The sequence below is a fragment of the Microtus oregoni genome, unplaced genomic scaffold (genome assembly GCF_018167655.1).
Source record: "Microtus oregoni isolate MIOR12 unplaced genomic scaffold, Mior012 000099F_ref0000060, whole genome shotgun sequence".
Classification (NCBI taxonomy): Eukaryota; Metazoa; Chordata; class Mammalia; order Rodentia; family Cricetidae; genus Microtus; species Microtus oregoni.
This window is the reverse complement of record NW_024544712.1, coordinates 3,232,449-3,260,223: the sequence shown is the minus strand read 5'-3', so window position 1 is coordinate 3,260,223 and position 27,775 is coordinate 3,232,449.

Below are 27,775 nucleotides of genomic sequence, written 5' to 3'. Positions count from 1 at the left end.
TTATACTAATTTACATTGTCTCTAACATTAATTAATATCATTTTCATGTCTCTAGAATTGAGTATTACTGTCTTTTTAACTCAGTGACTTTACAATGACCTCTCCTTATGGTCTTTCAACAGAGAGAGAGAGAGAATGGTGAATGGAAAACAGGGAATAAAGAAAATAAAGAGGTGTTAATAGTTTGACACACAAAAGTTGGAGGATGTTGAAAACTAAATAATAGTTTTCAAACTTTAATTGATTTAATCATATTTCTTTAATGAGAAAATTGAACAATGGTTGGAACTTAAGACACAGATTTCAATTGTTTCTTTTTCCATTTAAGGCCAAGCCAAAAGAAAGAAAGAAAGAAAAGAAAGTGAAAAATGTTGTTTACTTAAAAGCAGGAGATAGTCAGCACAGACAGACCTGTGTTATCAGGGAGCTTATAAAATCTTCTACTTAAAGGCCATAAATAGTTGCATCCCACCAACTGTTGATGTAAGGCAAACCCTCTTTCAGGGTTGAGATGGATTTGAAGATAACTTTTTCCTAGGTTGCTTCCAACCTGATAAAAAAGATAATAGCAGGACAGAAGAAAGATAAGGAGAATCATTCATCAGAGAAAACTAGAGGACACATTCTTTCATTGATTTGTATTCTAAACATATGCAATTGTAAAGTTAACATGCTGAACATTCTACTTAAAGTATTGAAAGCTCCTAAGACCACCCAAGTACTCTTATTTTGATGTTTAATTTCTGAACATTAGTAATTTATGTTGGGCCATATAATTGTAAGGCAAATGATGCTAGGGTAATTATAACTGTGAATACTATAAACTTAAAGACATTTTAAAATTGTAGCCTAAAGTTACCACATACAGTCACATGATTATTTGGATTAAATCCTGTGTACATCAGGTTAATGTGAAGTATGGACACAATGTTAAATATTGAATAAAAACCAACATATGTGTTTTCATGTGTGTGTATCAGTACATACGTATTTGGAAATGTTAAATGTTTTTTTTTTATGTGTTCCCTTTTTAAACAGAATGGGAACAGCTTAAATGTTTGACTTTGTAATAGTGCCCTAATAGTATACTTTGATTTAATTTTTTAAACATTTGTTTCGCTATCAATTATATGTACAGGTATACATGCGGGGAGTATGTGTGCCACAGTGTGTGTGTGTGTGTGTGTGTGTGTGTGTGTATATATATATATATATATATATATATATATATATATATATATATATGGAGGCCAGTAGACATTTGTGGAAGTCAGTTTTCTCCTACCATGTAAGACTGAATATTTACCTTCTGATACATTTGCCTGCCCATTTTTAAAAAAAATGTGATTAATATGCATAAAAATTGAATTAATTTAAAAATAAGTTCCATACATATGTACAAAGTTTATTGATCATATCTATCCACTACTATCTTCCTCAAACTTTCTCTGGTGCATCCTACCCCATCTCCTACCCAGTTTCATGTTTTCTTTTTATTATGATTTTTGTTATTAATAACTCTCTTAACCCAACTAGTGCTTCCCAAATGCACATGGGTATGTGACTAGCCATTGGGGCAAAAGTAACTTACCAGTTGCCAAATCCCCAAATAGTGACCCTTCCTCATCAGCTGTCAACTGCCAAGAACTGCTTCAATAGGGTTAGAGCCTCTGGGAGCCTTCCGTTATCCATGCTGAAACTGTAACTGACTTTAGCTTAGCATTTAATCTTTCTGAATGTGGAGTTTAGTACCTTGTAATTTGTAAATAACAGAGCATTTCTATAGCATGATTGACACAAAGATGTGTGGCAACAAAGGGAAATTGATATCTATTGACACAAAGGTGCCACAGGATGCTTCTCTATGTATACTGATGCTGGATTGTAGTAATTTTATGTTAACATGACAAAAACAATCAAGTTATGAGGAAAGGCTTATTGTCAGTTTTTTTTTTTGTATTTGGACTTAGGGCAAGACAGCACAAAGACAAAAATACACAGGAGATGATCTGCTTATGTTATAGGAGTGAGAAGGCTGAGAGAGAAGAAAAGGTGATGGAGGAAGGTCATTGGCTAATAAAGGAACTGCCTTGGTCCATTTTATTGGTTAGAAGATAGGTGGGATGTAATAATAAGAGTGGCGGGGGGCTGCGTCCCCAGCACCCCGGCTGCCTGGCTATCTTATGCCCGAAATAACAACACACAAACTGTATTCATTTAAACACTGCTTGGCCCTTTCTCTTCTAGGCTAATTCTCACATATTAATTTAGCCCATTTCTAATCATCTGTGTGTAGCACCCCAAGGTGCGCTTACCGGGGAGATTCTAGCCTATGTCCATCCTGGGTCGGAGCTTCATCCCGGGAGCCGGGCATGGCGTCTCTCTCAGGTGTCTGCTCCCGAGATGAGAGCTGTCGAGACTCTGAGCTCACTTCCTCTTCCTCCCAGCGTTCTGTTCTGTTTAGTCCTCCCACCTATCCTCTAACCACTAAAATGGGCCAGGGCAGTTCCTTTATTAGCCAATGACCTTCCTCCATCAGTGGGAGGAGTAAACAGAACAGAACGCTGGGAGGAACAGGAAGTGAGCTCAGACTCCACAGCTCTCCTCTCGGGAGCAGATGCCTGAGAGAGACACCATGGCCCATGCCCCACTCCCGGGCAGACACGCGCCATGAAGTTCCGACCCAGGATGGACTAGGCTAGAATCTTCCCGGTAAGACTGGTTCTCACAGATTATTAGAGATGGGTTGATCTTGATATCAGAATTAGCCAGAAAGGGCTAGAGCTAAAGGGCCAAGCAGTGTTTAAATGAATACAGTTTGTGTGTTGTTATTTCGGGTAAAGCTAGCTGTGCGGGCGGCTGGGGTGCTGGGGACGCAGCCCCGCCACCCTTATTACTACAAATAGGGGATTTCAAGGTCCTCTCAAAGATGTACTCCTAATGACCTCATTTCCTGCTTTTTGATCTACCTCTTACGAGTTTTAGCATTTCCCAGTTGCACCCCAGACTAATGATCAGGCCTTTAAGACATGGACTTTTGGGGGGAACACAGTAGACCTAATAAATTAATTTTTGCATTAAAATATTATCTTCTCTCTTTCTTAATATTCTAATAATTTAATCTTTAAACTTCCTAATCTTACCTCTCATGCTTTATCTCTAATTTTACCTTTAATTTGTAATTTTCCCAGTTTTTGTTCTACATTTGGACAATATTTTTAGCTTTAACTTTTAACCTTCCTAATTTCACAGTTCTATTATAATTATCTTAGTTTCTATGATGTTGTTCCTTTATTTTAAAAATATTAACAGGTTTTTCTTTATTGAATATATTTTTATATTTCTATAGAATTTATTGAAGGGTTCTGGCTAAGTTACTTCTGCTTTCTTAGATTCTTTTTTATATTGATCTGCTTTTCATGGTAGAGGTTTTCTTAATATTTTAGAGATCCTTCACTTCCAACGTAAAAACGAGCTAATCAGTTATTTTAGATTTCTGAACGGGTGTTTGGAGAAGAATGTCTTCGAGTGGCAGACAAAGATGGCCAGATCCTACTCTGGTTCCTAACACAGTCTGCTCTCAGTTTAACTTTGTTGTTCTTTTTGCCTATTGCCTGAAGATTCTTTTTCTCTCCCTTCTTTCTTCTTTTCTTTTCTTTCAAAGTGGTTTTGAAGGTTCATTATTTATCTATGTTTGAGTATATCTCTTTGATGTTATCATAGTTAGAAGTTTTTTATACTTAACTCTTTTGTTTTGTTTTGGGTTGCTTTGGTCTTTGGGGTCATGGTTTCATTGTGTATCCTTGGCTGTCCTAGAACTAACTCTGTAGACCAGGCTGGCCTCCAACTCAGAGATCTGCCTGCCTTAGTGCTGTGATTAAAGGTGTGCACCACCACCACCCAGCTATACTTAAATCTTTTTTAAAAATGAAAATATAATTTGTCACTTTTCCTCTTGCCTTTACTCTCTGCAACCCTTTCCATGAACCCTTCCCCTTGCTCCCTCCTGAAATAATGGCATCTTTTTCTTTATTTGTTATTGATACCAACATGTCCTTGCACCAATGTATGCATACACAAATGCACTTGAGTACTCGTGTGTGTGTGTGCATGCTTTCAGAAAACCTTGTTTGTTCAATGACATCAGGAAATTTGAAGGCAAATGGATGGAACTAGAAAAAAATTATCTTGAATAAGGTAACCCATACCCAGAAAGACAACAGTGTTTGTACTCATTCGTAAGTGGCTATTAACTATAAAGTAAAGGATAACCATGCTACAAAGCACAGACCCAGAGAGGCTAGGTAACAAGGAGGGCCCAAGAGAGGACACTTGTACCTCCCTTGGAAAGGAAAATGGAAGAGATCAAGGAACATCCAAGGGAGGATGCTTGGATCTCCCTAATAAAAGGGAATACAGGGTTTATTGGAGGTAGGTAGGCATAGAAATGTGAGGGATGGGGTTGCGGGGTGGCTGGAGAGGGACAGTACTGAGAGAGATGTCTAGAAAGGGAGACTTTATGGGGCCAGGTAGAAGCCTGATACAATCAATGGAAACTCTGTAAGGATGGTCCCAGCTAAGACATCTGACCCCCAGGAGTTTATAAGGATGGCCCCAGCTAAGAGTTCTGGCAGTGGTAGATGCATAGCCTGAACTGGCCATCTGCTGTGACCAGATTGACTACTACAATTGCCATTGAAGAGTCTTCATCCATTAATTGATGGAAGCAGATTCAGAGACCAAACATTGGACTGAGCTCAGGAAGTCCTGCTGAAGAGAAGGTGGAGGGATTGTAGGAGCCTGGGGGTTCAGGGACATCACAGGAAAACCCACACAAGCAGTTAACCTGGCTCATGGGAATTCAGAGTCTGGACCACATAATGGGAAGCCTTCATGCGACTGACCTAGGCCTTCTGCATATATGTGACAGTTGTGTAGCTTGGTCTATTTGTGAGAATCCTGGGAATGGGAGCAATTGCTGTTCTTGGTGCTTTAGCTAGCTCTTGGGAACCCATTCCTCGTACAGGAGAAGTGCTTGGTCTTATGGCATCTTGATATGCCATGCTTTGCTGATGCTCATGGGAGGCCTGCCCTTTTCTCAGTGAATGCAGAGGAGGTGTGAATGAGGAGGGTTGCAGAGGGGAGGAGGGGAAAGGAGTGGAAGAAAAGGAGGGAGGGGAGGCTGTGGTTGGGATGCAATTTTTTTTTAAAAATGCTTGCTTGTTATATAGGCACCTAAATCTATAAATACAATCTTCCCAGTCCAGTTACTATTGTACCACTCTGTATTGGATAACCAATTAGGAGATTCATGCCTGGGAAACTATTTCCCCCACTCTTGGCATTCCTTACTTGCCTGTAAATTTTTTTTCTAGAGTTGAAGCCCCATGATAGCCCCCCTTTCATGCTAGCATATCTGGTGCATATCTGGTTGTACTTCTTGGGGTAGCCATATTGTTGAGATATTCATGGGTGAAGCTTCGCTGTCATCTCTAGGAGACATAATCTCATAGGAGCATTCCTGGTACTTTGGCTCTTACAATCTTTCCACCCCTCCCCCATGATGTTCTCTAGCCTCAGATGTAGGAGTTATGCTGTAGATGTAACAACACCATCACTTGTTATCTGTATCTTGTCTAGTGGTTTTCTGTAATGCTCCCGTTCTGTTGCAATGAGAAGTTTCTTTGATGGTTAAGAGCTACACTTATCTATGGAGATGAAGCTGTATATTTAGCAAACCACTAGAAACTGTGCTGGTTTAGTATAGTCTAGTAGTTTCTCCTTTGAAATCCATGACCTCTGTAAACGCAGAAAAACCACAGCTCTCATCTTAAAGGGAAATAAGATATAGTTATTCTGGGCCTATTTTTAGCAACCATGGCCCAGGACCACAGATTTAGGTTACCCTAAATTTCATGTTCTAGCATGTAAGCTCTTACATGAAGCTTTTATTGTTTTGTAGAACAAAGAAAATAATAAGTCAAAACAAGTTTAAAATGCATTGGTGACCAGATTCCTCCTCCTCCACCAAGGTTGGATGAGGCTATCTGGCAGGAGAAGTGAGTCTCCCAAGCAGGCAACAGAGTCAGAGACTTCATAACCTGCTCTCACTGCTAGGAGTCCTACAGGAGAACCAAGCCACACAACCATCACATATATGCAGAGGGTTTAGGTCAGTCCCATGCAGGCTCCCTGATTGTCACTCCAGTCTCTGTGAACCCCTGTGAGCCCAAGTTAGTTGATTCTGTGGGTTTTCTTGTGGTGCCATTGACACCACTGGGTCCTACAATCCTTCTTCCCCTTCTTTGTGTGGGAGGGGCTTGGAAGAGGGGAGGAAGGGGATGCTTTGGTTAAGATGTAAAAGCAAGAAAATAAATAAAAATAAATTTAAATGCATTGGTACATAGGAGAGGTGAGATGGGTGTAGAGAAATGTGGCGAGCTTTTTTACAGGCCTAAGATGCTATCTGATGTCATTGCTGCCTTTTAGGGTTGTGAAAACTAGTGGTGGATTCAGTTAATAGGTTCCAAAAGACTTTAATCTATTGTTAGTTCTGACATAGAGCAGGGCCAAATTTTAGCCCAAGATAAGGTAATTAGACTCTGGACTTGCAACATTCTAATCTTTCCATAGTACTGAAATTCTAATTAGCCAGTCAGTCTCTGCAGACACAGCAGAAGTTTTCCTTCACACTTCCTTATTTCTAGATGCTGCCTAGGTTTCCAGTATCAGACATGTTCTCCCTTCTGTTGAGCATGCCTTTAGTTCAATCAGACTTTCATTACCACCAAGATATGAGTGCTGCTATTGCATCCTTAGGGTTTTCCCTCCATACTGGTCATCATTGCGGTTTAAGCATTGTCACTATATAGGACTATTGGTTGCCTCCCTCCTTTGGAAGCTTACATAGAACCTTCTGGTACTATAAAACTTGTCTTCAGGGAGTAGACATTAAGGTCAGATCTAGCTCAGATACTCTGGAAGTCAATTAGTGGCAATGACAATAACCTATATTGTTGTCAGAGGTCCCTAGACCCCCTTGACCAACAATGCAAAAAGATTTCCCATGCCTGTGTTACGGCTTTTTTTTTAAAAGGTAGTTTATTAGTCTATGGCTCTTGTAGAGAGTATTGTCAGCCAAAGTGGAATAACTTCATTTGAACTACATAGGTATATGTATGTGTACTGTGTGTGTTTGTGTGTGTGTAGTATTCAATTTTTGTAAAGGGATCATGAAATTATTCATTTAATGTATGTGTGCATATGTATACATACATGCAAGTTTGTGTACAAATATACTTGTGTGCCTTGGCCTGGAGTTCAAGTAGGCTCGGCTAGTTAGCCAGCAAACACTAGAGATGCTTCCATTTTCTATTCTCCAGTGCTGGAATTAAAAGTACATGTTGTTACCTCCAGCATTTTTACGTGGGCTCTAACGGTTGGATTCTAGTGCTCATGCTTGTAAGAAGAGCACAATATTGACTCAGTCATGTTCCTAGGCTGCTACTCAAATCATACTTTTATATAATTTGCATATGTACACATATAAGTTGAAACTATATATGCCAAATAGCTGTAATTTAATGGATGTCTCCCTTTGTCATTAATGTGTCATGATATATAATAAATTTAACTTAAAATAACCATAAAATCAGTTTATATATATATATATATATATTAATTTAATATCAGGTGGATGATATTTTCTTTCAGTTCTTTGATATCTCCTTTGAAAAATTATTTAGTATTCATACGACTTGGCTCATTTGTTAAAGACTCTTCATGTGTACTGATGGGATTTTAACTGGAATTACAATCCTATTAGGGAAGAATTAATATTTTACCAACTGATTGATTGAAAGCATCACCCATCCCCTGGCATTCATCCTTGGGGTACCAATGGAGCACCAATGGAGCAGAAAGCTTCATCTCAAGCCCCCTACCAAGCACTGACCCCTCCCCAGGGAGGGTGAGGACCACTCCCACAAGCTATTTAAGCTGCCTCCTAGAACATATGGTCTCTTGCCATGCTCTCCTGGCTACCCGGGAGCGCTGCATTTTTTAAACATGGGCATCTTTAATTCAGTATAATCTGGTCTAATTGGAATTATTTGTGTCTGTGGAGATGCACATTTTAAAGATTATTCCTAACATTAAAATGTTAGGAATATTCCTAAAAACAAGCCTCTCGGCCATCATAAATAATTCCAATCAGACCAAAACAAACCAAATTAAAAGAGAACCAGGTTTAATTGGATGTCTGCACTCTCAGGTGGCCCAAGGGAGTGGAAAGGAAAGCTGACAGGACCACCGAAGAGGAAGAGGGAAGACTACATGTTTATTTTCTGGGGAGCAGTTTAAATAGTCTGTGGGAGTGGTCTTGACCTTTCCTGGAGAAGGGTCAAGGTTTGGCGGGTTCCCTTGACCCTCACTGGGGATGGGTCAAGGTTTGACGGGATCAGGGAAGGGAGGCTTTCAAAGATGGAGGCCAGAGGCTGGAATTACATTCCAGACTCTTTGTATACGGGGTGACAAGAAGCTGAGGTGATACTTAATGACCAACATTTTAGGCTCTTGGAATTATTTGCATCGGTGGAGAGGTTCATCTTAAGATTATTCCTAACACTAACTAAATAGTCTATCTCAAAAAATAGAATACCTTTAATGTTTTCAAATATATTATATCTTATATTTTTAAATAATTTACCTATACCCCATATTAAGATTATTTCCAGCAGTCATCAATAATGACTATGACATTTGTGACATCATGTTAATAAATATTTCATATTGCTATATTTTTAATCAATGTACTTTCTTTCTTTTTTTTATTTGTATCAATATTGCTTTTGACTTGTGCTTTTGACTAGGTTCTGGGGACCTGAACTTAGGTCATCAGTGTAGTCCAAGGAGTGCTTTAATCACCAAGTAATCTCCCAGTTCTTACTCCCCGCCCCTTTTTTTAAAGCCAGGGTTTTACTATGTAGCCCTGCCTGACCTAGAACTCAAGTAGATCATACTGGCCTTGAACTCACAGAAATCTCCTGCTTCTTCCTCTTAAATTCTGGAATTTAAGACACGCACCTTCAAGGCTCACACTCCAGTCCTTACTTTTAATACTTTTCGGTAATTTGGTTTATCTTATTGTTTCCTATAAATAATATATGAATCTATTACTGAACTATTTTTAAAATGAGTTTAATAAATTTATGTTTATTTTCATTGTAATATGTTTGATATTTTGACGTCTTGATCTATGGTTTTTAAAACCATTTTCCTATTGTTGCAATGGTTTTCATCTTCTGATCCATGTGTAGAATATTAGTTAAAACCATAAATTCAAGCATATGCCTGCTTGGGCACAGATCCTGTCTGAGCGTGTAAAGAATCAGGAACTGTTAATTCTTTGTGCCTACGGGTCCTTCCTTATAAAGTTTGAAAATGGGGCTAAAAATAGCCCCCATAACACTGGTAACTGAAAGTGCTCTGTGAAAGACGTTTTGAATGTGCTTGCAACATAGTAGGTGCTCATAATTGGCAGTATTCATTTCCTGGGCTTATTTTTGCCTCCAGAAATGCTAATGGTTTTTATTAAATTGTTATTATCAAATTAGAAAACATGTGCTGCTTATATATCGCTACTTGTCAGTTACACAGATAAATTCCAAGGAAGATGAAATCATGAACTTTTTGTTTTATGTACTCCATGCACACATAATATGTGCATTTCATGATTTTTATTGGCTTTATCTAAGATTAGAGGGTTATGTTATTTAAAAGCCTATCCTAACTCATCTAGTTTTGATTTTAAAATGATCACTTCTTTGCATTCTGAAATATATTATTTATCTCATCATGTATCTAAATATTGTTCATCACCAGATCTTTTAATTAACTTTAATATTTTCTTGTTCTTTATAACACTACAACTTTAGCCGAATAGTCTCACACTGTATACATTTGAACTTGCTTTATTTCCTTAACAGTGTTGAGGGGCATTTATCCCAATGGAAAACAGTAATTAGTTCTTAAAATAATTAAGTTTGATAGGCCAAAAACTTAAAATATAAATGCTCTCTCCTCCATTTATTGACACTGGTTATATAGCACGTTACTTCTGGGTGATATTCATTTGGTCACTCTATTATGGGTGTGTCAATCTCCACTACCTTTGCTTGGACGCTAAAATTCAAGTGTTCAATCTACGAGATTCAGTTGTATCGTCATACAGGATTTCAATTACAGCATGAACTAGACTCTTCAGTTTGCATGTTCAATGCTGGACTCTCTCCCTCTCTACAATCCAATAGTGCCTGGTTTTAATAGGCTATTTCCTTGGGTCTGTTATTCATAAGATGTACATTTCTTCATCTGTAAGTAATGAGGTTGGATTAAATGATCTTGAAGGTTTATTCCAGGAATAAAAGTCCATGATCTATAGCTGTTTTTCTTTTATTATTCCATGAGCAATGCTCTTTAAAATTCTTTTCTGCTCTTCCCACTGAAAATGTCCTCCCACTATTGATCTGGAAGCTAGCCATTTGTCTAACATATTTAACTGTAGTTTAACTGGAGCACAAGTGTTTCTAAAGCATCTATCACCTGTGACTCTAAAATTCCCTCTTTTGTAATTGATGGCCTCAGTATCCATAGGGAACAGAAATGTCACCTCTGTTCACAGCATCTGAGTGCTCATCAATTCCTTTCTTATGCGCGCGCGCGCACACACACACACACACACACACACACACACACTGAATTCTCTAAGATACAGGATAAATAGCTTTTGGGTACCCTTCAGGATGTGGACTCACAGTACCAATATCAGAGAAAATAAAATATGTTTTCTATCACTCCATTGTTTTTCCTTTACCTCTTAAAGATTTCCAATGCTCCCTGACTATATTTTATTGCTTCATCTGTTTCTTTGCTCATACATTACTTGAAGAGGTCAAGGCACTTTCTTTTCCCCTAAATGTGACACCAATGTCTCTGTTACATTAAGAAATTGGAAAAGGTCTCAGGGGCTGAGAACGTCACTCAACCAAATAACAATTACCTTTGGGCTATGAATGCCAATGCTTCTGGTTCCAGTTTCCTTGGTTAATAAAAATTGAGATCATCTCTCTCTCTCTCTCTCTCTCTCTCTCTCTCTCTCTCTCTCTCTCTCTCTCTCTCTGTCACTTTTTCTCTCCTCATTTCCCCCAGTATCTCTCCTTATTATTGTTAATCTCTAATCACACAAGGAAATTTTCAAGTCTGTTTTCAAACCAGAGTTACTGATGCTGTCTTTTGCCATTACTATTATTTGTGATAGTAATAGCTGTCATTCTTGTTTCTCTTAGTCAGTGAAACAAAATGAGTGAAACTCTTTCCATGTATTTATTTCATTTATTATATTCTGTGTTGATATTATTTAGTCTTTTGTGAAAAGAGAGATGAAACAGAATCTTAAGGAAGCTGAACAAATTCCCCAGTGTAAAAGATTATCAGTAATGAAGCTATAGTTTTGAACCACAATCTAGTTGACCACAGAGCTCACTCTCTTAGCAGAGTTTGAATCTGGAGTATTCTTGCACATGAGTTCACTTATCTCTCTCTGGAGTACTAGCAAATGTTGTTAATAGACTTCAGCCTCCTTTCTGCACAGCCCTAGATATAATCTCTCAAAATCTTCCAGGATGTTCTCAGAAGCCCCTAGAGAAAAACCTCATCAGATGTAGCGTAGGAGTGAAACCCTGTTTATGAGGCCTATATGACAAGACACAAAATGGTGTCTTCCTGCACCTTCCATTCTAGGGTTTTCTCTGATGTGGAGGTAAGAAGAGCTGAATCCAAAGGCGACTCATCTGAGGAGCTTGCTGTTACACAGCATAGTTCCTTGCGCTGTAGATCTAAATGATGGCACCATGAAAATTTCGGCATCAGTAAAATGTTTCTGAATGTGCAGTGACCAAATATGAATGCAAACCCAAATGTGTAACAAATTCGAGGTGTTTCTTTCAATACTTGTCTCTATTGTGTTGCACTACTTCTCTGAAACTTTGCCTTTGTACACACAATATGCTGACTTTTCAGGGCTCGTGCTGCCACAGCACACCTTGCCATTGAAGGCTGCCTGAAACACCGAAGCTCACAGTCAAGACTCTTGTACATCATGCATTGCAGTGGTTTTTTACTATACACACCATTTTTTCTACTCTTACATAAAAACATAATATAATTATGGAAAACTACTTTTAGTATTTTGCTACAGTCATTGTCACCAAGTAAGTATCCAATTAATATATTTTGGAATGCACTGCATTAGCGTGTTTGTTATAAAATTTGCTATATGAGTTGCAAAAAAAAATCACCAAAGGAATTTTTGGATTGTAACTAGAGCAGAATTTCCAACAAGTTTTGAAATGGCCATAAACATACGTCTATCATTTTGTACTATGTATTTATACAAAATGGTCAAAATAAATGAAAACATCCATTAATATGCAAGACTCTTTTGCCTTTAGCAAATGGCAAACTTTATACCAAATATTTATACCAAATAATATTTTAAAATAAATTTCCTTATGATTTGTTATCAGTAAATATTTGATTTGTATTTCTATTTTATGTACTTGGGATTCCATAAAAATTTATCAGGCAGAAAGGAGTCTTCAGGATAAAAAGTGTATGAAGTCCTGCTATGTTGATGACTGCTCTATATACTTGCATATCAGGCATTTTAATTATAGGGTCAGGTCAGGAGTAACCCAAACATTTTGTCCATATTTCTTCTCAGTAATTTTAGAGGACCAGCATTTCTATCCTTCCCAATATCCTTGCTGTACCATGTCTCTTTACTAGACTCCATTCATGACTACAGAATACAGTTTGTAATATTTAGAAATTCCTGTAACCAGAATGCTTTTGAATCCTGAAGTGCACTTTTATGAGCACCACCAGGAAGACTGAAATAATTATAGTGGATGCCACCAAGCAATGTCAAACTAAAAGTGCACATCTACAAGTCTGTACCCTTAAATATATACCCACTTATTCTTAAATGTGTTGCTAAAATGTGTCAGTGAAAGAAGGAATTTTTCCTGTTATTATAAAGCATTGCCAAGAAGAAAATATCAATTATTCTCAAAACACATTTAGTTGAGCCTTCCTCCCACATCCTAAATACTTACTTATGTTTATGTGAGTTAACATCTGTACAATGTAGCAATTGTTTCATCTTACTCAAACTAATAGAGATGCTAGAAACATCTGGTAGTTGATAGTTAATTCATTTTTTTTCATTGTACCTTTTCATAGGAAGCAGGGAAAGCAATTCAATATATCCCTTGAGAGACTCTTGCCTTTATGACAGGTGTGTATTTCTTAACGAGTCGTTGGTTGACACCATTGCCTCTCCTAAGTCCAGCTGGAAGTACATTCATCTGGCAAAGAAGAGTGGGGGAGGAAAAGTAAAATTTGGAAAAAATTTGGGCTGTCAGGTGGTGGTTGGAAAAAAACATCCAATTCTCTCCAGAAATATTTATTCTGCTTATTTTGTGCAATTTCCTGCAACTGCGCTTTACAAGTCTGTCACTGTGATGACTGTCTGTTGTGAGTTATTTAGCTGCATATTACTAATTTACCTAGGACTCTGAAATGAGGTTTTTAGTCAGTGTGGAACTAGGAGTTGGTTGAGCATGCTTCTTGATCTTTATGACAGACATTCCCATCCCACAATCCCAGCATCTCTATCTGAGACTCAGAAAAACGATGAATGGTCATATCCTGAATTTTCTGACCCTTTCTCAGCAAGAGTTGTTTGATCTTGAGAGACTTTCTTTGTGACCTTATAGAGATTATCTCTATCCTTCCCAGCAGTTATGATTTGCTAAGGCTATTTTTACTGACAACATCTCAGGGCTTGAAGTAGAAGGGTGAGGATGCTGCATTCTTGGTAGAGGGCCAGCTTTTAGAATTCTTTCCTTGTTGTGACATAATTAATCTTAATTGGCCTGCCCCTGGGCTTTAGCACAGCAGTTTCAGCTGAACAAGTCTGAAGGACTGGTGCTTCTTAAGAAGAGGTACAGTGGTAGCTGAAAGAAAAGCCATTAGTAGGTAAAGGGTGAATGCAGGGCTGTCTTGCTGACCAAGGACATAGCATCTATATCACTGAATCAATGACTTTCCTCCTTTGAAATCTTGGCTTATAAAGGAGATATAAAATATTTATTCTAATCGTTTCAATGTTTATGGTTTTTTTCATGACACTTCCACTCGTCTCAGATTTCTCTGATACCCAGATACTTTTGAGCTAGTTTAAATTATTGGTACACACACACAAGTTTTAAGCAAATTGAATGTTTCTTTTAACAGCAGAGGCTTTCTTCACTCATTGTGTTTGAGTATGTGTATATGTATGCATGAGTGCACATGCATGTGCAGATGCCAGTGTGTACTCATGAGTGCACATTGTTTGGTTTAATCTTAAGAAAAGCCGCTCCGCCACTGCAAAGAACTCCAATCAAACCAGATTAGACCAAATTGAAATGCCCATGTTTAATGAATGCAGCACTCTTGGATGAACGTAGGCAGCGTGGCAAATAGAGGAGCCCATGCAACCCTGAAACCATGTGTTCCTTTTTCCAGCACAAGAATAAATACTCTGTGGGAGTGGTCCAGACTCTTCCCCAGAGAGGGGTCAGCAACTGGCAGGTTGGGAGTTAGAATTCGGCCTGACCAATGCAACTCCCAGGCCAAGGGCTGGGGTTATGCTTCCAATCATTTATCCCAGACTCCTTGGATATAGGGGTGTTAGAGGGCTGGGGTCTCACTTTGAATCAAACACACACACACACACACACACACACACACACACACACACGTTCCAACTTTAGAATGTTCTTCCTCAGGAGTTGTCCTTCTATCTCATTTTTGGAAAGGAGGTCGGTCACTGAGACCTGAGGCTCCATTGTTAGGCTGGCTGGCTTCCTGTTTCTGCCTTCCTGCATCAGAATTACAAGTGCATACCACCATGCTTGCTTTGTTGTTGTTGCTTAATATGGGTTCCTGGGATCAAGTCCAGGTCCTTATGCGTACACAGCAAGCACTTTGCCCACTAAGCTATCTCCTTATCCTTGAATGTTCTCTTTTTAATATTTGATGTTAAGCAAAATGTATATACTGTTTGATGGTTTCTTGAAGAAGGGATTAAAATATAGACTATTTCTAATTTATTCTTCAGGATAAACATACACCCTCAAACTGTGGTAGAGCAAAACTTAACAATTCTTATCAATTTTTCTCAATTGTCTTATAGTAATAAGTTGTTGATAATATTTTTATTGGACTCATGTCAGTACCTCCATCCATGTTAAATTCTCTGGATAGTCCTGGTCATATAATTCCACTTAACAAATTATTTTGATTTTCTCCAAGCATCATAAAGTGGCAGAGCTAATCCAAATAAACATTTAGATTTAAGCAGGACCAGGCCACAGTAGGGTGGCCGCTCGAACTTTGGTGACCTCAGTGTCTAGGAATCTTCAGCCCTTCCTGCAGATAAGTTTAGAAAGAAGATAATCCAGTTCTCCTGTATCCATTGGTTGACAGACTCTCCCTTATCTTTAGTGCTACTTAGTGACTGTAAAGTGTTTCCTTGGGTTTTCCTCCTGGAAATGGAGTTGATAATTGCTGCTTGAACTTCCTGCAGTTGGCCTTTTTTTCTCCTTTTTCTTTGTCTTTCCGGGTGGTCTACTGATGGTCTCAAGAATTCCATGAATGTCAAAAATGTGCAGGAGTCTGGCACTCTGATTTCAAGGCAAATTCACCTGAACTCATTCCCCTTTGTGACTGAAGTAAAAGAGAACTTTAGTGATTAGGTTAATCTGTTCAGGAAAATTTCTTGTTAAGGTTGTGTGTCAACCCTGGGAAAGTCACTGTGAAAGGTATTCTCATTTATCTTGGCCACTCTGTCTACAAAGTTTCGTTGTCTGCAAATCAATGTAACAGATTTTAGAATGACCCAATAATAAGTGTTATATTTCTTCCATAGCAGGAAAGAGATTTCTTTTCCAAGGTATGGTCTTCTATTCCTCTTTTCTTTAAGTCCCAGAAGTGGTATTTAATCTTTGAGAACATTATATTTTGCATATGGTAACGATTGTTAAAACCATTGGGGAAATTTACCAAGAAATGGATGCATTTTTTTTCCTTCTTTCTTTCACAGAAGTAGCAACAATCCTAACACTATTTTCTGTGATCTGAGATTCTTGATAATGGGCTCAGCCTTAAAGATTTGGTTGAAATATGTGTATATAGGCTTTGTATAACTATTTGGACATATGCTTAGCAAGAGGGCTCCATCTGATGGAGATGAATCAGAATCAGCTACAGTTTTTAAAGCTCAGCTTGCTGACAACCCCCTCACTCCCACACACCCAGTTTGATTGGTGCTTCTGAGGTAAGCCATACAAATCTGCCTCACCAGTTTCTAGGCAATATTGATGCTGTTTTCTCTGGACCACAGTTTCGAGACTGTTTAAAGAAGGGAATAACAAATGACCAATATCTGAAACTGCTAGTCCTTCTACTAAAGTCGTCATCAAATCTGCAGGAGTGTTGAAGGAGTTGGAGTAACCCCCGTTGCTATCAGGAAGCTGATAAATCTATCATTATCCCCCAGTTAAAAACCACAAAAAGATGGACCAATGTTATAATTAAAACATGATCTCTAGTATCATGATTTTTGTTTCAACTCTCATCTTGGAACAATTAAGCTGTAAATAAAATGATTACAAAAATCAGTTGGATAGTTAGGTTTTAGTGTATCAATTTAACACCTGATTGAGAAGAATTCCATGTCACATGGATTAAAATGTTAGTTAAACCAAGACAAGCCTCAATGTGTCTGAACTGAGTTAATGAGTAACTGAATAATTTACCCGTAAGTGTAGAATAATCCTCACGACCATATGATATAATAGGGAAAGCAATCAGCAGTTTCAAAAACTGCCATCACTGACCTATTGTTTTCTTTTATCTTAACTGATAGTTCCTACATGCCTTAGAGGGGAATCTGGACTAATTAGCTGAGCAGGAAGAAACCAGCTGGCAGTGAGACGCAGCTCAAATTACATATGCAAGCCCAGTCACAAAGTTAGGTTACAGCTTGCGCAGAAGGATGAGAAAACTGGGTAGGAAGAAGCCATTGCCAGGCAAAAATCCAAGATAGAACCTCTGCCAAGGGACTTAAGGACAAGTTTCAACAATGTTCTGGATGCTTTGTGAGAAGAGCAAACATTGTGACAGGTCAGCCATTATAAATGATGTCAGTATTCATGTCTTCTTCCTCTAAATGGCTGTAGAGGGCTTTATGTAGACATTCCTTCTGAGATCTTAGTGATGATTCAGTGGCCTCAAGTGTTAAGACTTTTCAAATGAAAGTGCCTTTCTGTAATTTAGTGACAAGAAATTGTATAGAATTAACGAAGTGAGAACAACAGGCTTGAAATCCACTTACTAATATAGAACTACAATTTATATCTCCCAGCACAATGCTTACATGGTTCAATTCTAGGAGGAACTGTTGGAAGTAAGGGTGTTTCGACCATTTTGAATTTTCTAAGGGGATTTTCTCTGTTGAGTTAAAGAACTATTAGACAGCTATCCAGGCTTGGGTTTCTAGATGTTTCCTCCTAGGAGACACTTCTCATCTTGTTCTCCAGGAGACACCTGAAAGAAAAGCTTGACAGTCATTTCGGTAGGAGTCTTATGATTGTCATGTGACATTTTCCACATCCGCTGTCTGCCTGCTCTTGTTTTCTCATGTGCCACCCTCCAGTGTTAACTGGTGCCTTCACCCTGCTTTCTCTTGGCTCTTACTGCCACTACCTGCATCAAAGTCAGAGGATTTGGAGAATCCCAAAGCTATTACAGTCTGGCCTCTAAGTAACCTCAGTTAAGTAGCTCTTTTGGCTATCCCACCCAAAGGGATTTCCCAATTTTCTTTGTTTTGCCAGTTGCCTCCAGCTAGATTAGAGAAATCTTATGTACTATATGCTTTTCAAACACAACTTCTTCCCTGCCCATGCTGTTGAATATGGAGCGGAAAAAACTAGAAAATCAAATACTGATTACTTAATGTGATAAGTGTTTCTGTAAGTACTTGAAAGTATTACTTAGTTTTGTCTGCAACAGCTGCCGAACGTAGTAACTTCAACTCTCCTCATGTTGTGATGGGGGAACAAGAGCATTGGGAGGCTAATTTCCTTAATAGTTCACACATAGTAAGAGATAGGGCTAGAGCTCAGGGCATCCAGGTCAGAGTTTATGCTCTTAAGTATTTGCTGAAGCTCTTACCACCAACAGAGTGACTTTTCCTTCCTCTGGGGAATATATGCTGTTCTTCCTTAAAGTCTGTTCCTGCTCTTAGTAATATTTAAATGGTCTGATCTGTCTACTCCCTTCTAGTACCACAGGATCTGATTTGGTCTCCCAAGACATGACTGCTACACATAAGGTAACAGAAAACAGGATTGTGAGAATTCCCTCTGATCTTATAGGCATCCACACAAATAATACCTCTGGTGTTCTTTATTTTCATTTTATCACCGAAAGAAAGGATCAAGGTAGTTCCACATCAATTATCAGATAGCTTGTCCCCCTTCCTTTCCGCTTTTAATATCAAGATCATATTCTTTGAAGTTAACATAATCCTAATTAGTCAGAATTTATTAAATAGGTATATTGGAAGGAGGGTTACTTATGGCTCTGTTCTCTTTGATTTACTGAGTAAAATTAAAATGGAAATTACTTTTTACATATTAAAACATGCATTACTTCTGAGAAATATTTATAGCTACAAAGTTCTTTCATTTTAGAGAAATATATAAAGATAAGAAGTCAGCGTTCAAATACTGAACTATTTAAGCAGGAGATAAGTGAATCTTGTTAATTTTGATAAAAGTACCTGAAGTAGAATACAAAGTCCAGAAAAATCTCAAAAACTGAGACTCACTCACTGATTCTCATATTCAGCTTGAGATCATTCACAGAGACTCCCTGATTCCCACACACACCTTGAGATCATTCAAGAGACTGAGAGTCACTAATTCCCATGTACAAATTGAGATCATTTATGGCTTTTCCTAACAAATACTCAGATCCTATTGTATAAGCAGAGACAGAGCTGTGAACTGTAACAAAGAAATGTTTACTGTCCTTGTGGTGTTCAAAGGCTAGTGGGACAAATAAACCTTGATAATAAGTAACTCCAGTGAAATCTGTTGTGAGTTGTCATGGGAGATGGAGTACAGTACACAGAAATACTCTAAAAGAAAGGACCTAGGCAAGGGAAAAGTGAAAACCTTCCAGAAGATTTGGTATTTATGCTAAGACTTAAAGGATATGGAAGGTCAACACTGTGATAAGGAAAGTTCAAACATTCCAAGTAAAAGCAATAGCACATGTGTAAAGCCCGAGGTAGAGAAGTAGGTAACATAGCCAAAGAACTGAAACATCGGCTAAAGCCACATTTCCCTTGGCTGAATGAGGACTTTCAGCCACAGGCAGTGTCCATTGGTGCTAGATGTAGAAAGCAGGTCATCTGAATCCATGAACTGGTCTCCTGCTGTTTTTATTATTATTTTGGCATTTTTTTGGGGGGCACCACCCAGCTCCCAAATAAATCATACACACGGAGGCTTAATCCTTACTTATAAATGCCAAACCTTAGCTTGGCTAGTTTTAGCCAGCTTTTCTTAATTTAAATCATTCTGCCTACCTTTTTTGCTTCTGGGCTTTTACTTTTCTCTATTTCTATATATCTTTTTTTTCCTTCTTACTCCATGGCTTGCTGTGTAGCAGGGTGGCTGGGCCCTTCTTTTCTCACTCCCTGATCTTTTTCTTCCCAATTTTCTCCTTCTACTTATTCTCTCTGCCAGCCAGCCCCACCTATCCTTTCTCCTGCAGCACTATTGGCTGTTCAGCTCTTTATTAGACCATCAGGTGTTTTAGGCAGGCAAAGTAACACATCTTCACAGAGTTAAGCAAATACAACACAAAGGAATGCAACATATCTTTACATCATTAAACAAATGTTCTACAGTATAAGCAAATTTAACACATCTTAAAAATATATTATGCAATAGCCTCCTACTATTGTTTCTATGGCCTTGTATTGGGTGGTTAAACTTTGAAGCAAAACTGTTGTTAGACCACATGGTACCTTTGCATGACTCAGGAGTATAACCTCTTTCTGAATTGAGGAAATATTTTGTTAGAGAAAAATCTGTCAAAAACAGTGTCAAGAAATATGCAAATAGAGCATCTTAATGGTGCTCTGTTAGATGTATAGGACATTACTACACAATTACATTTGTGACTGAAGATTCAAACCAAATATAAATTAGTGATATCTTAAGCATCTGTTGAAGAAGATTCTATAACTCCTGGACTCCAGTGATCTTTTAATGAGTCCTGATGAGTTATCCAGTGTTGAACCATAGATGTTGACCTCCTCTCAGGTGTTTAAATTCTCTTAGCTTCTGATTTATGACACATTGCTGCTGTGACCATCAACATTTCTGTTTATTCTCCTGCCCAATTTCCTGGATACTGGTTCCTGATTTATTGTTTTCGGTGATTGGACTCATTTTCTCCATATGAAGTGAAACTCTCCATCAAATCACAGAATGAGAAATGTAATTTTGAATTTTGCTTCCTTATTGGGTTTCTCTCCTTCCATTTAGAGTTTGTGTTTTATGGTTGGTCATATTTACATCCTTGTTTGAGGTTACTGGAGCCTCTTCCATAAAGTATATGCTAAGAAGGGGATGGGTGCTAATCAAGGGATAGAATAATTTTTCCAAGTATTTTATATACTAGAATACAGGTAATTTCACAGTGCTTACAATGTTGGGGAAAAAAAAACAAATATCCTTAGTTAAATAATCTTCAAAAACTATACAAGAAAAGGGGGTTAGTTACTGCAGAGGCTTCTCAGTCTTTACTAAGACAGTGTGATTATATTATTAATCAGCAATTATATGCAGCAGCATTTTAAGAATTATTTGACCTATTAACAATAAGATTTTTAAATTGTTTTTCTCTGCTCCCCTCCTTTTCTCCCCCCTCCCCTTCTCTCCTCTCCCATGGTCCCCATGCTCCCAATTTACTCAGGAGAACTTGTGGTTTTCTACTTCCCATGTAGATTAGATCCATTTACGTCTCACTTGGGGTCCTCTTTGTTGTCTAGGTTCTCTGGGGTTTGAATTATAGGCTAGTTTTTTTCCTTTGTTTTATGTCTAAAAGCTACTTATGGGTGACTACATCTGATATTTGTCTTTCTGGGTCTGGGTAACCTCACTCAATATGTTTTCTAGATCCATACATTTTCCCACAAATTTCAAAATGTCATTTTTCTCTGCTGTGTAGTACTCCATTGCATAAATGGACCACATTTTCCTTATCCATCAGTCAGGAGCATTTAGGTTGCTTCCAGGTTCTGAATATGATAGACAATGCTATCATATGCTATAATATGAACATAGCACATGTTCTTGTGGCACAATTGAGTGTATGTACCCAAAATTGGTATTGCTGGGTCCTGAGATAGGTTGTTTCCTAATTTTCTGAGAAATCACCATACTGATATCTGAACGGGCTGTACAATTTTGCACTCCCACCAGCAATGGAGGAGTGGTCTCTTTACTCCACATTCTCTTAAGGATAAGTTGTCATCAGTGTTTTTGATCTTGGCCATTCTTACAGGTATAAAATGGAATCTCAGAGTTGTTTTGATTTGCATTTCTCTGATTGCTAAGGATTTTGAACAGTTCCTTAAGTGTCTGTCAGCTATTATAGATTCCTCTGTTATAAATTCTCTGTTTAGGCCTGTACCCATTTTTTAATTGGATTATTTGTTCTTTTGATGACCAATTTCTTGTTCTTTGTATATTTTGGAGATCAGATGTGGGGTTGGTGAAGATCTTTTCCCATTCAGTAGGCTGCCATTTTGTCTTGTTGACCATGTTCTTTGCTTTACAGAAGCTTTTCAGTTTCAGGAGGTCCCATTTATTAATTGTTTCTCTCAGTGTCCGTGCTACTGGGGTTATGTTTAGGAAGTGGTCTCCTGTGCCAATGCATTCAAGTATACATCCCACTTTCTCTTCTATGAGGTTCAGTATGGTTGGTTTTATGTTGAGGTTTTCCATCCATTTGGACTTTAGTTTTGTCCCTGGTGATAGATATGGGTCCATTTTCATTCTTCTACATGTTGCTATCCAGTCATGCCAGTGCCATTTGTTGAATATGCTTTCATTTCTCCACTTTATATTTTTTACTTCTGTCAAATATCATGTGTTTGTGGGTGTGTGGATTGATATGTGGATCTTTGATTCATTTCCATTGGTCCTCCTGTCTGTTTTTATAGAAATACCAAGCTGTTTTCAGTCCTGTAGCTCTGTGGTAGAGTTTAAAGTCAGGGATTGTGATGCCTCCTGAAGTTACTAATCGTACAGGATTATTTTGGCTATCCTGTTTTGTTTTTTTGTTTTTCCATATGAAGTTGAGTATTGTTCTTCTGAGGTCTCTGAAGAATTTTACTGGGATTTTCATAGGCATTGCATTGAATCAGTAGATTGTTTTAGGTAAGATTGTCATTTTTACTATGTTAATTATACCTACCCAAGAGCATGGAAGATCTATTTTCTTGTGTTTTCAATTTCTTACTTCAAAGATATGAAGTTCTTGTCATACAGATCTTTCACTTGTTCGGTTAGGATTACTCTAAGATATTTTGTTATTTGTGGCTACTGTGAAGGGTAATGTTTCTCTGATTTCTTTCTCAGCCCATTTATCATATATGTAAAGAAGGAATACTGGGTTTTTTTTGAGATAATCTTGTATCCTGCTACATAGCTGGAGGTGTTTATGAGTTGTAGAAGTTCCTTGGTAGATTTTTTTGGGTCCCTTATATAAACTATCATATCATTAGCAAAGAGTAACTATTTTCTGATTTGTATTCTCTTGATCTCCTTTTGTGTTACGTGCTAGCTAGAACCTCAAATACTATATTAAATAAAGAATGGAGAGAGTAAACAACCTTGTCTTGTTCCTGATTTCAGTGGGATTGCTTTGAGTTTCTCTCCATTTAGATTCATGTTGGTTGTTGGCTTGCTGTATATTGCCTTTATTATGTTTAGGTATGTTCTTTGTATCCTTTCTCTCTCCAAGATTTTTATCGTGAAGGATGTTGTATTTTGTCGAAGGCTTTTTTCAGCATCTAATTAGATGATCATGTGGGGGGTTTTTAGTTTGTTTATATGATGGATTACATTGACAGATTTTCATATTTTGAACCATCCCTGCATCTCTGGGATGAAGATGTCTTGAGCATGGTGGATGATTTTTCTGATGTTTTCTTGGATTCGGTTTGCCAGTAATTTATTGAGTATTTTTCCATCAATGTGCGTGAGTGAGATGGGTCTGTAATTCTCTTTCTTGGTAATGTCTTTATGTGGTTTGTGTATCTGGGTAATTGTAGCCTCATAAAAGGAGTTTGACAGTGTTCCTTCTGTTTCTATTGTGTGAAACAATTTGAGAAGTATTGGTATTCTTCTTTGAAAATCTTGTAAAAGTCTTTACTGAAATCATTTGGTCCTGGGCTTTATTTGGTTGGGAGACTTTTGATGACTGTTTCTATTTCTTTAGCAGTAATAGGTCTATTTAATTTGCTTATCTGGTCTTTATTTAAATTTTGTATGTGATATTCATCCAGAAAATTGTCCAATTCCTTTAAGTTTTCCAATTTTGTGGAGTATAGGTTTTCGAATATGATTTGATGACGCTCTAGATTTTCCGTGTCTGTTGTTTTGTTCCCTTTTCATTTCTGATTTTGTTAATTTGGATGTTCTCTCTCTGCCTTTTGAATAATTTAGATAAAGGTTTGTCTGTTTTGTTGATTTTCTTGAAGAACCAACTCTTTGGTTTATTGATTGTTTGTATTTTCTTTGATTCTATTTTGTTGATTTCAGTTCTCAGTTTGATTATTTCCTGCTATCTAGTCCTCCTGTTTGGGTTTGCTTCTTTTTGTTCCAGAGTTTTCAGGTGTTCTGCTAACTCACTAGTGTGGGAATTTTCCAGCTTCTTTATGTAGGCATTTAGTGCTAAGAACTTTCCTCTTAATACTGCTTTCATTGTGTTCCATAAATTTGGGTACGTTCTGTGGTCAGTTTCATTGAATTTTAGGAAATCTTTAATTTCTTCCTTGACCCATTGATGATTCAGGTAAGCATTGTTTAATTTCCATGTGTTTGTGGGCTTTCTGAGATTAGTGTTGTTGGTGGACTCTAATTTTAAGCCAGTGTGGTCCGATAAAATACATAGGGTTAGTCCAAGTTGTTTGGTATCTGTGAAGGTTAGCATTGTTACCGAGTATGTGATCAGTTTTTGAGAAGGTTCCATGAGGTGCTGAGAAGAAGATAGATTCTTTTAAGTTTGGATGGAATGTTCTATATGTCTGTTAAATCCATTTGTATCATAACATCTGTTATTTCATTTATTCCTCTCTTAATTTTCTATCTGATAGACTTGTCCAGTGGTGAGAGTGGGGTATTGATGTCTCCCACTATTAGTGTGTGGGGTTTAATGTGTGATTTAAAGTTTAGAAGTATTTTTTTTAACATGTGAGGGTGCCCTTGTACTCGGGGCATAGATACTCAGTATTGAGATTTCCTCTTGATGGATTTTTCCTGTGACTAATATGAAATGTCCTTCTTTTGTCTCTTTTGAGTGAATTCTATTTTGTTAGATATTAAGATAGCTACACCAGCTTGTTTCTTAGGTCCATTTGATTGGAAATTTTTTTCCCAGCCCTTTACTCTGAAGCAATCAATGTCTGTCTTTGAGGTTGAAATGTGTTTCTTTAGTGCGGCAGAAAGATGGATTTCATTTTCATATTCAATCTGTTAGCCTGTGTGTGATTATAGGAGAGTTGAATCCGTTTATATTAAGGGATATTAATGACCAGGAATTACTAGTTTCTGTTACTTAGTTTTCATTGTTGGTGATGTTATTTTGTGTTTTCTCCTTCTTTGGGATTTGCCATTGTGAGATCATGTATTGTCTGTGTTTTTGTGGATGGAACTAACTTCCTTGGGTTGGAGTTTTTCTTCTACTACTTTCTGTAGGGCTGGGTTTATGGCCAGGTATTGGTTAAATCTGATTCTGTCATAGGATATCTAGTTTTGTCCATCTATAGTGATTGAAAGTTTTGCTGATATAGTAGTCTGGGCTGCCATTCCTGGTCTCTTAAAGTCTGTATAACGCTTGACCAGAATCCTCTGGCTTTCATTGTTTTCATTGAGAAGTCAGGTGTAATCTGTTATTTCTGTCTTTATATATTACTTGTCTTTTTCCCCTTTGCATCTTTTAATATTCTTTCTTTAATCTGTATGTTTAGTGTTTTGATTATTCTTTTGGTTAAGTCTATTGGTATTCTATAAGCTTCTTGTCTCCATGTGCATATCTTTATTTAGATTGGGAAAGTTTTCTTATATGGTTTTGTTAAATATTTTTTCTATTCTTTTATATTGGACTTCTTCTATCCCTATTATTCATAGGTTTGGTCTTTTCATGGTGTTCCATATTTCCTGGGTATTTATGCTGAGCTTTTGTTAGATTTAATGATTTCTTTGACTGATAAGTCTATTTCCTCTATTGTATCTTCAGCACTTGAGTTTCTCTCTTCCATCTCTTGCATTCTGCTGTTTATGCTTGCATTGTGGTTCCTGATTTTTCATATTTTCCATTTCCAGAATTTCCTCAGTTTTTTTTTTCTTTGTCTCTATTTTGGTTCCAAGTTTTGCTGATTTTGGGATTTGTTTGTTTTTTTTTTTCCATTTTTTTTTTGTTTGTCTTTTCCTCCATTTCTTTGAGGGAATCTTTCATTTCCTCTTTAAAGGTCTCAAACATTCTCCTAAAGTATTTTTCAGGACATTTTCTTCTGTTTCATCTGTATTGGGGTGTTCAAGTTTTGCTGTTGTAGAGCCACTAGGTTTTGTTGGTGTCGTGTTGCTATTTGTGGTGTTGACTGTGTTCTTACCTTGTCTGCTCATCTTTTCTTCTGATTGGTGTAGTTGGGGCTGTGTCTCTAGTGATCAATCTTCCAGGTGCCAGTGTAATCAAGGCTCAGATGTCTGCTCCTCATGGTGCACTCAAGGCCATGGTTCTGGTCACCCTGTAGGTCACTCTACATTCCTGGTGGTCACTCTGGGGTCTCTGCAATCGCAGGTGTTTGCTCCAGCCTGTTCCCATCATGCTGCTTGCTTGGGACTGCTCCTGCCGAGGTTACTAGCCTGAACATGGTCAGGTGGAGGTGGCTGGCTTGGGACTATTCTGGTGGAGGTTTCTGGTTCAGGCCTGCTCGAACAAAGTAGTGTCTTCTGGATATTACAGGACCATTGCACTCATGAACTCACAGCAGCTCTGCTTGCCTGTATAAGACTGGCCCATCAATCCACTCAATATTCCAGAATACATAGAAGAGGGCTCCCAAGGCTGCATTCTTAGGTGAACACTGTTGTGGAAACAACCTAGTTGCCCCTCAATGGAAGAATGGATAAAGAGCGTGTGGCACATCTACACGTTGGAGTACTACTCAGCAGTAAAAAAACAATGACATCTTGAATTTTGCATGCAAATGGATGGAAATAGAGAACACTATCCTGAGTGAGGTAACCCAGACCCAAAAATATGAATATGGTATATACTCACTCATTAGTGGATCATAGCCATAACTAAAGGACTTTGAGCCTATAATTCATGATCCTAGAGAAGCTAAATAGAAAGGTGAACCTCCTCCCCCCCCAAAAAAGCCATATAGTTATCCTCCTGAATATTGGAAGTATACAAGATTTCCAGGCAAAAATTGAGATCTTGGGGGTGGGGGTGGGACGGTGGTAAGGGGAGATGGGAAGAGAGAAGTGAGAAGGGGAGGATGGGGAGAGCTTGGGGGAATGAGACAGTTGGGATGGAGGGAAAGTGGATATGGGAGCAGGGAAGTATATAACTTAATTAAGGAAGCCATTTGAGGGGTGACAAGAGACTGGACTCTAGAGGGGTTCCCAGGTGTCCAAGGAGATGCCCCCAGCTTGTTCTTGAGCAGCTGAGTTGAGGGCACCTGAACTGGCCCTATACTATAGCCACTCTGAAATATCTTGCATATCGCCATAGAACCTTCATCTGGCGATGGATGGAGATAGAGACAGAGACCCACAATGGAGCATTGGACTGAGCTCCCAAGGTCCAAATGAGGAGCAGAAGGAGGGAGAACATAAGCAAGGAAGTCGGGACCACGAGGGGTGTACCCACCCACTGGGACGGTGGGGCCGATCTAATGGGAACTCACCAAGGCCAGCTGGACTGGGACTGATGGAGCATGTGATCAAACCAGACTCTCTGAATGTGGCTGACAATGAGGGCTGACTGAGAAGCCAAGGACAATGGCGCTGGGTTTTGATCCTACGGCATGTACTGGCTTTTTGGGAGCCTAGTCTGATTGGATCCTCACCTTTCTAGACCTGGATGGAGAGGGGAGGACCTTGGACTTCCCACAGGGCAGGGAACCATGACTGCTCTTTGAACTGGAGAGAGAAGGGGAGGGAGAATGGGGGCAGGGGGAGGGAAATGGGAAGAGGGGAGGAGGTGAAAATTTTTAATAATAATAATAATAATAATAATAATAATAAATGTTATTTTTCTACCAATATTTTCTCTCACAGACAGGAAACTG